Source organism: Amblyomma americanum, chromosome 2 (genome assembly GCF_052857255.1).
Source record: "Amblyomma americanum isolate KBUSLIRL-KWMA chromosome 2, ASM5285725v1, whole genome shotgun sequence".
Lineage (NCBI taxonomy): Eukaryota > Metazoa > Arthropoda > Arachnida > Ixodida > Ixodidae > Amblyomma > Amblyomma americanum.
In genome coordinates, this window is record NC_135498.1 from 95828629 (window position 1) to 95843205 (window position 14577).

The following is a 14577-nucleotide window of genomic DNA, read 5'->3' on the forward strand; positions in this document are numbered from 1 at the left end:
CGCAGAAAAATTTCCCATGGTAAAGTAATTTTCATTCAAGGGATCAACGCAGTCCTGTCGCCCTGCTCGGATAGACGCTAATGAGTAACTACTTTCTTGATTAAAATATGTATGATCTGCTCAGTATTGAGCTGATACCCATCACAAGGCCAATATCAGTGCCCACGGAGTCAATGGCCATCGAGCTCAGTGAGGATCTGATGATGCCACACAGTTATTTTCAAAGCCAATCTATCGCCATCGGCTCAGTCTGTGTTCGCGAATAACCGTAAAAAGGTGGTTGGGGGGATCTAAAGTAAAAGAAATTAATAAATTGCTTCTGCATTGTTTTAAATTGGAAAGCACTTTAACTCTCTCCCTAATTTTGATACATCGTTCTGGCGCACGAAAAACACGGACGAAGGAAGAACAGACACAATCCGGCGATTGTGTGTCTGTTCTTCCTTCGTCCGTGTTTTTCGTGCGCCAGAACGATGTATCATAATGCGACTGTGAACCAACTAGCCCAGCTGTCTACGCTTAGCAATATTCTCCCTAATTGATTTTTGCGCTTGAGTTGCAGATTGTAAAACGTACAGAAACTGATGAAATTTATATTAGGACAAGGAGTTTTGTTTTTTATTCGGCGGGATTTTTTTGGAGTTAATATCACAGCGTTATTTTAAGTTTCAGCGAATATTTTTTCTCGTGGAAGAATTACAGCATTTTTTTCGATTCTGTGACATATGTGACCCTTCTATGTGCTGAAAATGGCGTCCAGTTTACAATTGCTTGTTTGTTAGCAGCAGCGGTTTGTGTGCAAGCAGTTAACGCACATGTGGTCTTGCTTCGAGGAGTTGCTGCAATGTAAGATGCTACTGCCGTAAAAAGTAACAATCTGGAATTGAAGTGATCACGCCAGAAGAAAAAAAAACGTAAATATCGGCTTGTTTTTAAAATCCGTTTCTCCAAATAAAGGTAAAAAAGAAACAACTGAAAGCAACAATGTGCAAAACACATACCCGGTGTTTCACTTAAGATGTTGTGCAATATTTAAATGCAGGTTTTCTTTTTTTCGTTATGAGTGCGCTTTTTTCGCCATATCATCGTCAGCGTTATAGCGCATGAGAGTGCAGCTAAGAATTTAACTCATAGATTTTGTCTGCTCTGACTGCTGATTAAAATTCTGAGTAGTGGAGTACACTCTTGTTGACAACTACAAAACACTAAAAAGTAACAGCTGAATTGAGATCATGCAACAGAATTATGCATTATTACCCTGCGCATTGACTTAATGGATTACCGTGTCAACTGTTAAAGAAGAAAATATGGCTGGTATCTGATATCTTTGTGGAGAGTTAGTGCATGTTCCTGCAAACTGCCGGGATTCTGCAAATAGCATGCAAAATGAATTCGTTGCCCCATACAAAGCCGTGCACAGTTAACATTTGCCCTTTGGCGTTTCATTTCATGAGCGAGGGGCTTGAGACAAAATATGGTGTTTCAGTAAATCTAACATGCTAAAAGATCGTAGGCAAGCCCAAATTGGGCGGCACATGTAACACCCCTGTGGGTGCCACATGGGCTTTTCACGGGCTATAAAAGCTGGGCTGGAGCTCTGTAATACCCGCAAGTATACTAGGTGAAATAGCTGGGATGCCTGCAGAAGGAATGCGGCAGACCCAATTTGGGACGCCCACATAATACCCTAACAGGTCGCACAAGGGTTCTGGAGGAGTAAACCGGTGCATGTGCCCATGTAATAAGTATACATGGCGTTTTGGTAGGTATATGCGTGGGCTAACTTGGTGTAGACCAGCGCTATGGGAAGAAATTTCACGAGCAAGCCCAGCTTGAGCAGTCCATTTTGGTTCTAAATGAGACCCAGAGAGACTAATTAAATCACTGCATGTCCCCATGTAATGGCACGTGGGGCCCCAGTGGGGTAAGCAAGGGCTGATTATGCGCCTGAAGATATTGCGAGCAGGACCAATTTAGAAGCGTATGTATTATCCTAGCGTGCCCCAAATGGGCCCTAGAGGGGCCAAAGTGATTGACATGCCCATGTGGTACCTCAGGTGCCCCACATGGGCTTTTGATGGGCTAAACTTAGCCTGCATATTAGGTTTAGCCTTTCTCCACCCAGGAGTTGCACTGTTTATTTTTACATGGGCTATGCAAATTAGGGCTGCCCGTCATGTTTCTGTGTAAAGCCCGTGTCTGCATCAAATCAGCTCTATCAAAGCCCACTATGGCCCCATTTGGGTTTTTTTAGAGGGTATGAAAACTAGTTTAGCCCCTTTAGGGCACATTTTCGACCAATTGGGGTGATAAGCGGACTGCCCAAGTTGGGCTTGCCCCTAGTTTTCCTGCACTGAGCCCAACTCGTTTTCAAGTTTCCCCTAATGTTGCCGGCAAGGGACCCATGCAGGCTGAACTTGGCAGCATGGGCTCACATTGCCCCGTAATTACTAATATGAGGCCCTAATTGGCTTGTCATAAGCCAGTCGAAATTGTCTTTGCCCATGTGATGGCCACAAGGGTCCTAGGTGGGTTAAAATAGGGTTTCCAAAGCCCACATTGCCCAAATCGGGCCCAGGTGGGCCCAAAACACTGTGCTACTTGGAATGTGATGGTCACTCTTGGCTCGTGATGTGTTTACGTGTAAAACTGGTTCCGGTGGAGGTCATAACACCTAACTGCGACCCTTCTATTCCTGAGGGGTGTGGCTCGAAGTTTGACAACTGTGCTTTCGGGAGTTTAGAGCATAGTCACGTTGCACTTATGTTGTTTAGGAAATCAGAGCTATGGCGGCCCGTTCTAATAGGAGTTTCCTGACACGCAGACCAATGACGGGAAGAACGTGCTTTGTAGCGCCTTATAACCATCTTGCGATGGACGTATTTTGGGACAGAACTGCGCTCCGGCCTACGCCATAACCAGCGCATGTAGTACCAACACGTTAGGGTAGTGGGAAGGGCTCACGAAGACGAACGACGTCTTCAGTGTTTCGCAGGTCTGTGATAGTTCAAAAAGCGGCTTTCTTTTTAAGGCAAAAGCCTTTTTTGGCTCATAAGTGTGCCCAACATCTGCCCGCTGGAAACGTGCGCAAGAAGGGTCCGCTCATCCTGTCAATCAAATTAAACGGAAAATAAGAAAAAACAAAATAAAATAAAAATATAAAAATAGAAAAATGAGAAAAACAAGCAGAAACAGAGACAGGGAAAATCTCGCATTTACGGTCATAAGCACACTCAAGTGCAAAGGAATTCGATTTGTCGAGGCCCAAGTGCCCGCTGACGGTAGTCTCGGCTGCGCAGTGTAGCAATGTCGCAGCGTCCTATGCGCGGGTCCCTTAGGCCAACCTTCAATCTGATGCATTGTTAGTCGATAGCTTGGAATGAATACAGGCTATTGTATGTTAGAATTGCAACTACAGAAACAGTTCGCATTCCGTGATGGGTTTGGTGGCAGCTTAGGCGACAGCTATGTGCGATGGTGAAAAAATTCTAAATGATTCAGAAATTTTACGATGATCTATAAAAATTTTGTATTCGATGTAGACATCACATCGCTAACCAGTAAGCGGATGTGGATAAGGAATGGAATTTTGTGTGCATGACCAAAGCAGATGTGTATGTGCACATTGTACTTGCTGTCTGCTTTTCTTGCGCTACGTAGTTTTCTAACAGTGCGTGGCTTGTAGTTTGTATTACAATGTGCACGTGGCCAACGCGCCGTTCCACTGTACTGGTAGCATTTCTGTTGCTGTTATAGCTACCAGTCTTGCCTATGCCGCAGTTGCACTCGTTACAGATGGTTTTGCGTCAATGGCAGTGTATGAAGCGCTACAGCGTGCGGAAGAAGGGAGTTTTGATGCAAATGTCAATGGAACCGTTGACAGGACTTGTAGACGTATGCATAGTCTCTACCCGCCAAGGTTCTTCGGCAGCATTCTGCTTATAAACACGAGGACGCCGGGATCAAAACAAAGCTACAGCGACAGCGTTAGGGCTCGTTCGCACTTGAGAGTCGCAGAGGTCGCGCGATGGTTTTGGTCGAAAAGCGACAGTCGCGGGCCAGTCGCTCGCTGCTCGATCTTGCAGTCTCGCGACTGCGAGTCGCAAACCGCTGAATCAATCAGCGAGCGAGCTTAGTTTTCGGCAACCATGCTGCTCACCGGTGCGCCGAGCGACGAACTGCGCTATCTGCTCCTAGGCTGCCATAGTCTTCGCTAAGCCTAACCGGTTTCACATCGACGCCGGCGCTGAGATCGTTTCAGAACTGACCAGCGCTGTAACCAAGATGCTACTTTCATTACGGCTTTATTGTAAATCCCGGATCATGATAATATAAAGATATGCTCGATTTCAGCGACGCCTTCCGGAGCGGAGAAAGCAGACGCCAAGCTATCGAGCAGCTTTGGGCAACAGCAGCAAAGGAGCTATGAGAAGAAATTTGCTTGTATCCAGCAGCTCGGTATTGGCCAACGAGCCTCAAAACTGATTCATTTTTGAAATTCGACTTGCTAGAGCATGGTATGAGCGCGAGCAGACAACATACTAGCGCATTTTTCTGACGCTGGCAGTCTGCTTGTACGGCCGCAGTGCACATTGGCGCTATATCTTCCTCTTCGCTCAAGTCATCGCAGCACATTGCTAATATCGAGTGACCAATGCACTTTCGAGGGCCAAGCGCGAGCGCAGCAGACGCTACCAAAGCAGATGAAACTTTCGAAAGCGCGCGAACGGCGTCATTCCCAAGGGTTCTCATTTCAAACGAGAATCGATCAAGAAGGCGACCCGCAGGTCGCCCTTGGAAGTGTGAACATTGGTGTTGTCGAACTGCGTTGTAGTCGCAGGCGACAGCTGGCCGTGCGAGCTCTGCGACTCTGAAGTGTGAATGAGCCATTAATCTGGAGGCCAATTATAAGAGACACACGTGTGGCCTGCAATATATTTGGACGTTAACTTCTGTTATTCCCTCCTCTATACGTTCCCTCACTGCGCAGTTGTTGCGCCCATCGAGAAGTGTTATATGTTCTCTATTTTATCTTCAAACCAATTTTTGCTATTATCCACCGGGGTGGCTCAGTAATTATGGCGGTCGGCTGCTGACCCGAACGACGCGGGTTTTGATCCCGACCAAGGCGGCTGAATTTCTGTGAAGGCGCAATTCTAGAGGTCCGTGTGCTGTGCGATGTCACTGCAGGGTAATGAACGCCAGGTGGTCGAAATTACCGGAGCCTTCTACTAAGATGTCCCTCATAGCCTGCAAGAAGTCTGTGGCTTGGCATATACCTTTGTTAGTCCTTATATAGCCCTGGTGTGCTCTCTGGTGCGGCTGCGTTGTTAGGTGAACATTCATCGTGCTTCAGAAAGGTTAATTCTTGACGGGAAGCCTTTGGTGCGGCTTTGAGCTCTGGACCCCTCCCTGTGGGCACTTTAGTAGCGGTCATGTAATATGGTGCAGCAACCTGCTTGGCCTAATGGCTATGTGCGAAACTGTGCCGTGTGCTCGTTTCGTTTCTGCTTCATGTGGCTTCTTTGACGTGAGCAGCGAGAATTCCGAACCTTAGTCTTTTTAGTATGACCTTTGAGCATAATTCAGGCAATGAAGTAATTGCGAGGAGAGGGAAGACGATTGGCGCTTCGCTAATTACTTGTATGCACATGTCAAGTACTCCCGCCGAGAGAGAGAGCGGCGTTGAACTCCACAGAGGGCGTGGTCATCGGCAGTGGAGTAAGAGCGTGTTCACGAGCGCCTACCATGTGGCGATGCATGCGACAATTTGTCCTACCTATAGCGTTTTTCCGTGTCTCTCATCATATCTGCATCGCATTTCGTCACTAATTACCGGTCTTCGTTCACACTGCTGTTCAGGGCTTCGTCTTCCTCAAATGCGTGCCAGCTTCACTGTACTGCATGGAAGGCTAGGACTCCACCATGCCATTTCACACACCCAGCTTTCAGTCAGTGTACGAGACTGAAGCGCAGCACTGGGTGGAAGAACAGACCTTCGACTTCTATCTTTCACCTGAAGAGGTAAGTGTTCAGCTGAGACCAGACGGAAAATTCTTTAAGGCGTGGGTGATGGTCTGACGTGGTCGTTCGCCTCACGAACCCAGCTGCGCTGGAAGCGTTTCGATGGAGAGGAAACGCAGAAGACGTTCGTGTGCTCTTCGACAACGGTCAGTGCACGTTTAAGATCCCCAGCTGGTGGTCGAAATTATTCCTGAGTCCTTTAAAACGGCCCCTATTTGTGTGCTTTCTCTTCAAACTTTATCTTTTCCCTTACGGCGCGGTCGCGGTGACCACAAAAAGTGAGTTTCTGCCTCATTTAAATTCCTGAACAACCACTTAGATTCACCCTTGATTCCGGCTCGGTAATGGGTGGACAGTAAGCAGGTATAGAGTGCATGCTTGTTCAGAGGTAATCGGTTATGAGAAAAGGAACGGCGGGGTATCTGGCTTCCTTTCGGTGGACACCCGAACCGCTGAAGTGGAAAATGGGTGGAGGAATGAAGCGAAATTTTGAAGCGAAAGTCGCGTCGCAATGCAGTGCTTCTAATGTCGACCACTTTAAGTCCGTTAACGTGCACAGACACCACTTATCACACGGTTATCTTCTGCATTCCGCATCCAACGAAACATTGGCGCCATGGGCGGGGATTAGAACTCTAGCTGTTAATGCTCTTAAAGGTTCCCGATCTATGTGCAGACAGACAGACAGTTGCCTATGGGCGTAGCTTTACGTTTTTTGCTTAGAAACCCGGCCGTCATGGCTAGGCCTAAGCGTTGCGACCAGCCGGAGTGCAGGACTCAAGCAAACATTGTCCACGACGGGAGACGCGTGCGTGATTCATAGCATTGTTCTGCTTCATGGGCGGCCACCATGTTTGAGGATGCTACTGCACCTTTTCTGTCTTTAAACAAGCAACAAGCAATAACCTATACGCAGACGCGAACTTAGTGGTTTGAGGCACCTGAGTGCTCTAGGAAAGCAAACGGATGCAGTTGCTGCAGAGAAAGCATACTCGTGTCTCAACCTGTTTTATGAATGCTGGCGTCGCAATGCTGGAATCGCGCAACACAGTTCTAAGACGCCCTCAAAGTTGCTTCCTTCAATCGCTAGGCTAGTGTCAGGGTGTTGCCGTCAGCTTGAGAAACATTTCTGGGGAGCACTGCTGTTTTGATGCGAGTCCTGGAGGTGCCATGTGTGGGTAAAGAGGTGGTAAAGCTCCCGTCTTTCGCATCAAGGATAAACGTCGTGCGAAAGCTCGGGGGAACGGGGCGGCCCAACACAAGTGGCCAGTATCCGCGAGCGACAGGAGCGAATTGAATAAGCACCGTCGTGGCTGAAGCAGTTGCCCTATAGAGATACTTCTGGCTTGTTCTACAAGCCACCCGTTAAAGACGCGAAAATTATCAAATAAGAGCTGGCTAAGTAGAGCACCCCCGTTAAGGATTCCAGGACCCTCAAGCTCAGCTTCCTGCGGTAGAAGTCATCGATCATAACCGTGCAAAATGGAAGATGGAAAATACCAAAAATAATAGCCGGACAATGATCGTTAGGAAAAGCGTAACGCAAGAGGTGCTAGCACTCATCATACGCATTTCCGCGAATGACTACACGCCGCATAATTATTTCGGTTGCAGGTTCTTTGAGTAAAGCGGACGGGATTTTGGAGGAGATATTGCAGTAGCACAGAAAAATGCATATTTTTTGGTGAGCCTTACGGCGTTGGTTGAATTAACGATTGTGTTGTCGCCAAAACGCAAGCCATAAAAACGGGTCTGTGGAGGTGACGTGTGGCGGCTGTCCGCGGGCATGAATGAGATAGCATCTACTGCACATTTTTCCTAAAGGGTGATGCCGCCGATTTCTTAAAAAGAAACGGAACACAACTCGGTTTCTGAAGCTTGTTTATTATTAGAATGGTTTTGACAAGCGTATACTTATTGCCATGTCAAATGTTGACTTTGATATGATCGAACTGGTTGTGTTCTCGCACACGCATTGAGAATTAAATGCCAAGATTACGGACGACCTGAAATATACCCTGTAAAGGTCGCGCCCTAGGCAATGTTGAAAGGAACGCACCAATGCTAGTCTGATGAGAGGCCGATACTGATGCGGGATCAGGGAGGGCGCTGATGCAATGTGACACGAAAGCATAGGCAGACAACAAATTGCCTGTTTTTCTGACCGCTTATTCAGGCGGTGTCTGCTAACTGTCACGCATCAACCAGCCTGTCCCAACACATTGTTCGTGTACTGTGCGATGTCAGTTCAACGTTAAAAAACCGCCGGTGGTCGAAATTACCGAAGATCTTCAATACGGCGTTCCTCATAGCCTGAGTGGCTTTGGGACGTTAAACTGTAAGCCATAAACGAACACATTGGCTCTGTATTATGCGATGGAGGCAGAAAAAAAACAAGAGTGTGGTAAATAAAAGATCTGATAGAATAAAGTTATTAAAAAGAATTCTCCGTCGGTGTGATATGTTCTCTGTAAGGGCAAAGCGTGGTGGGGCACACCAGAGTGTTACAAGCTGGTGCCGTTGCACAAGCAGATTGGTGTTTTAATGCAATGCCATGCTTAGTCGCACAGGAGATGAACTGCAAAGTATGATCAATGAGACAGATAGGCACAGCAGAACAGTGGGTCTAAAATTAACATGAACAAAACCAAAGTAATGTTCAACAGTCTAGCAAGGGAACAACAGTTCACAATTGGTAGCGGGTTGCTGGAAGTGGTAAGGAAATATATCTACTTAAGACACGTGCTCAACGCAGATCCGGATTATGAGAGGGAAATAAGAATGAGGTGGAGCGCATGTGACAGGTTCTCTCAGATCATGAATGGTAGTTTAACAGTATTTCTCAAGTCAAAAGTATAACACCGCTGTATCTTATCGGTACTCACCTATGGAGCAGCAACTTGGAGGCTTACGAAAAGGGTTAAGATTATGTTAAAGCGATAGGTGTTAAGTTAAGAGGCTGAAGTCATTCTAATGACATTATAGCCGAAATCAAGAAAACGAAATAGGCTTGGACAGGGTATGCATTGCGAAGGCAAGGTAACCGCTGGTCTTCAAGGCTAACGGGGTGGATTCCAAGGGAAGGCAAGCGTAGCAAGTTGCAGCAGTAAATTAGGTGGGAGGGTCAGATTAAGAAGTTTGCGGTGATACGATGGCGGCAGCTGGATTTCAGGGTTAATGAAGAGCCCTGCTAGAAGCCTTTGCCCTGCAGTGGGCGTAGTCAGGCTCATGATGATGATGAGGCGCATCCGCAGGAGTGAGAAGGGGTGAACGGCCGTGATTAGAGGGATCAGTAGAGCGGAGCACTGAATAGAGAGGAAGAAAATAGCCGTCGTTGGGGCAAGCGTGACACGGTGAAGGAATGAAAGGAGACTACAGAAGATGAGCATTGGGGAGGACGAAAGTTGAGAAGGCTGGAGGGAGTGGGATATCAGCCAGACCAGGCGACCAAGTTCCTTTCCCGCGTCTGTGGTGTGTGGAGCTTTAATATTCGAAAGCAAAAGTTGAAAAACTAATAAAGTATTTTACACTGTTTTACACTAATCACATTACAGCCATTGTTGCTCTTGGGTGAAGATGCAGTTTTCGACACGTGTTGTGTTTTTAGCTTTTTAAGAGGAGCAGGTTTTCGCGACAACTTATATATTTTGACCCATTACTTCGCTTCAGTTTTTAATGAACCTCAGCCACATTGTCATTCCTAAGAAAGAAAGGCTGAGGTGTTGTTTTCGTTGTGGTTGGGAGCCTCGAGAACTTTGTGGTTGGGAACTTGAAAGCTTTTCTTTGTAGCCTTTCGTTTTTCATAACACTAGGCAGTACTATCAATTTAGGCGCTGCAGCACCGATGATTTTTTTTCATTCCTATAGAACTCTGCAGAAAAGTTTTTCAATAGCTTGAGCTTAGCGCATGTCGGCCTTAGTTGCCTATGTGCCACAATGCCCAAGAGAACGTAACACAACACTACACACAACACACGCAGCACAACACAAAGCACACAGTATTCACACCAGCTTTTTCGAAAAGCTACAACGGGCAACGCTTTCTGCCTCCGGGGGTTCTGGATATGCGCCTGGACATGCGCACGGGGTTCACTCCGCACTCTTGCTGTGAATTCTGGCGAGAGTATGCGAGCCTCAGTCTTGCTTAACACCCTAATCACTTCTTCCTTTCTGCAGCAACTCCACATCCCGGAGCAGCAAAGGATCGTCGAAGCCATCGACGAGTACTACGTGTGTCAACTTCCAAGCAAGTTCATCGCGGGCTATATCATGATGCCTTCTTGAGGGGGAGTACAGCATGCACTCTCCAGTGGTTCTGTACATAGTCCGGGATCGCTGTCGGTGGCTGAGACTGAAGCGCAGCACGGGGCGACGGATAGAACTAGAGTCTCCGGTCCGTCCCGTGAAGGTAAGCCCCAAGCGTCGACTTAGTTTTGGATTCTTATTTCCTTGTCACGACGATCTTTGCAGGAGCCCTCAATATGTTTAGGTCTGCATCGCAATCTCCCAAACTCGCCTTATCAGCTGTTTACGAGTGATTCTGGCGAACACCAGCGAACACTATAGTTAGCGCTTTGCATTTTAATCCTGTTGTTTGCTAGACAGTGTGTAGAAAGTGCACCTGCTATTACAGAGTAGTGAGGTGGGAGAAAAACGGGTCAAGAGAGGAAAAATATTTCAATTGGTTGTTAAAGCAAATGAGTTCCGCGGTGAACCGAAATAGGCAGTTGCAGTTAACGGGATAAAAAAACAGGCCATACGGCCTGTCTTTTTCGTGTGATCGTTCCTCTAGGTGGAGGCTGCCGCTGCATAAAAAAGACACTTCGCAACTGTTATGTAAAAGACAGCCGCATCACTGCAATCGCATAAGTATTGCACATGCGGCTATGTGGAAAATAGCTGTTAGGTGCATATGCCTTATATCTCAGTATGACTGCCTTCCAGTGCATCCGTGAGCTGTACAAACTGTCACTGCGTTGTGTTAAACAGCTAATATCATTAAAACATGAGCCTCAGTTCCCGCCACATGAACAGCCACAGAGCAGTGCACTCCACCAAAAGGACAAAATCCGATTTTAATGCGCGTATGTATATACCTCAAAGAAAACTATAAAACATACCCGTAGGAAAAGTCTCAGCTGGCGCAGAATCCACTCTCATCTGTGGAAAGTTCCTTGCTTCATACGATCCGCGGCTTGGGTGACTAAAATAAGGCGCCAATGTCGTCAGGAGTCGGAGGGCAAATAATGTTTTCATGTGCCTCGCGGTAAACTTAACGAAAAGAGGAAACTTAATGCCAAGAGAAAGGTGCTCTAGTACCCGGCGCCATGGTTTATGATGGCCCGGCGGCGGGGCGAAGTCACGTGATGCGTTACTATGGCAGCGGCGCAATAAGGACGTTCAGGTGAAACATTAAGTGACGACGAAATCACTCCCACGAAACCAGTAAAAGCTCTCGCATTTATAACGTCTGATTATTCGTACTAGGTGACTAAACAGTATCACAGTTGAGCGACCTTTGTCAGTTATTTTTTAAATTGAGTTATTTTTGTTGAATTTTCGCCTGTCTTTCATAATCAAATTTTTGCAAGTCACGCATTTGGCATACAGGGATGTTTTCGTGCACCTTTGTCTCCAACAAATGCACATGACAGCTTTGAGAAATATCTGAATTTGCCGACTATGATCCCTTTTAAAAAAGCTTGCTATGAATACAATTTCTAAACATTTCAAACATTATTGACTTTAGAATGTCTCCCTATGACAGCAATACCATGTTCCTAAGAAAACAAGCTCCCATTCCCGAATATAAATTGCAACTAAATACTAAAGCTACGCGACCCGCCGCGGTGGCTCAGTGTTTAGCACGTTCGGCTACTGATCCGGAGTTCCGGGTTCGAACCCAATCTCGGCGGCTGCGTTTTTATGGAGGTGAAACGCTTAAGGCGCCCGTGTGCTGTGCGATGTCAGTGCACTATAGTGATACCCAGGTGGTCGAAATTATTCCGGAGCTCTCCACTACGGCATCGCTTTCTTCCTTTCATCTTTCACTCCCTCCTTTATCCCTTCCCTTGCGGCGTGGTTCAGGTGTCCAAAGATATGAGACAGATACTGCGTCATTTTCTTTCCCCAAAAAAACCAATTATTATTGTTATTATGTTCTCTATATAGTAAAGCATATTTGTACCAAATGTGATGCGTTGAGAGTTAACTGCAATACTGGCTTACAAAAACGTCAAGCTTGCATGAATATCAAATAGAAATAAAATGGCATCACAAGCGATTTAAAGAGAGTGGCGACGCCGCTTCTAGGGAAAAGAGACACGTCAGTTTCTAATTTTTTTTCGAGCCCCAAAACTGCCGGAAGATGCGTACGAATGAAGGCTTTCAATACCTGCTTGCCGAATCGCAATGGCGGGAACGGCGCTATTTAAATTTGTTACCGTCCTCAAAGAAGTTCAATTATGCTCGTTTTTCGGCCACTTGGCTTATATATACATCTCAGGTTTGGGTAATTTCTACTCTATCGGTCGCTGCTATTGATGGGCACGAAAACAAAGGCTTGTGCGTAGTAAATCAAGCAAGATCATCTCTGGTTGGCTGCACAGACGAAAGCTCTCCGGCCATGGCACGAAAGTCCTCGTGGGGTGAAACCAGGCCTTGACGGGTAGAGTCGAAGTGTGGAGTATAAAAATAAGGAATTATCAGCACGCTCAATATACATTCGCTGAACTCACATCAATACACTGGAATCCATTAAACCAAAGGTAAAGCTGCGGATAAAAGGACACAGGGAATAGAGAGATACTATTAGTGCTTTTGTAAAATTCCTTCTTGACAGATGAAATAAATATTGCAACGAGAAGCGAACAGTCCGGAAATCAAAGGTGCTAGAAACCTCCTTCAGGATACCCCACAAAACTCTCTAACGGCCATAACCAGTCGATGGAAACAGATAAGGCAGACGACAACGCAGTGCCCTTCTAAGGAACGGGCTAGCAAAAAGGGATGGTTCGCAGCTTTGAAGAAAAACTGTGAAACAAACTCGTGAACAAATAAATGACCAAGGCCAACTCCTCCAGACTCGAGAGAAAGAAACAAATAGCCTCTGCGCATTACGCATATGCTGTCATTGAGAGCGCTAAACAAAGGTCGCGAATAGTCTGTGCAGCGCATGTACCTTATTCGCACAGTCCATTCCTTTAAACGCATAGAGAGGCTTTGCAACCAAGAAGGTATTGCGAACGTGTTCCCGAGAAAAATTGAGGAGCTCCAGACCCATCCGAGCGTGCGTTTGGGGCATCATAGAGAGAATTTGTGACCCCCAGTAAGACCCTTTATGAAGGGAAATACCAAAATATTGTATGAAATCAGAGTCCTGTCTAACACCATCAATACGATTAGGTTTCATAGTATGGTAACGAAAGCAGAATTTTTTTAATTTTTCCAAATTTAGAGTCGCGCCAGAGACGTCAAAGAACTACGCTGCTAAATGCAAAGCGTCAAGTTTTTTTTATCCGAACAGAAAAAAGCCGACATCATCAGCATAGGCTAAGATCCTAATTTTCGAGTGATCAAGTGGGAATCCTTGAATAGCTTGGGACCAGATGATGCTAAGACACAAGGGTTCGAGATGCAAAGCACATAACAGATTATCGCCGCAGCCGAACACGCTTCGTGTTATGGCGCTGTGCACTGCAGAGCGTCGTCTTCATCAACTTCCATCTGCTCAGTCCGGCGGCATTGCCCGCTCATCGTCGTTTTCTACGCAGCAGAAATCCATGCTTTCCACTGATTCTAATGTAGTAAACATTCTCCGTAATTTCTCCTGACGTCCTCAGCACACATATAAGCAAAGTATGCGTTTTCTTGCGTCGGTTTATTAACGAATTTCAGGTTCGGTTCATGAGACACACTATCATCGGCGAATTTCTGCCACGGGCACGCGACAGCTAGAAGCAAAGAAGATCGAGCTCCGGCACGCGCCTTCCATTTGCAATTCATTTTATTTTTCCCATTTTTTTTTTATCTTGATTCAGTCTTCTGACGTTTCCTTCCCCGCGCAAATGCTTCATTGGCATTCTACCCTATACCTTGGCCAATCCCCCCACGTGGGTATGTGCCATATTACTTGAGGAGAAGAAGAAGAAGAAGAAGCGTCTGTTATTTGCTTTGTATCTCGAACCGTTGCGCAGCAATTAACCGCAATTGTCTTACTACTCCCCCGTAGTGGGTATGTGCCATCTTTATTTGAGGCCAACCAACCGACCAATCCATGCCATTCTTGATGTAATATCTACCAGTGTTGCTTTCCCGCGTTCTTTTGCCTTTTCTGAGTGCAGGTGAAGTGCATCGTGCAGGTGGATAGCTACCGGCTCTTGGCCGATCCCATACCTGGCCCTTTCAAGACCCACACTGTCTTCCAAGAAACAGCACCAACCGACCGCCAGTCTTCTGATATGGAATCCAAGAAGCCCACAGCCTGCGTTGCTCCGCGACCTCGTGCCCATGACGTGAGCTCGGAACGTACAGTTCACCCGGCCCTCATAGCTG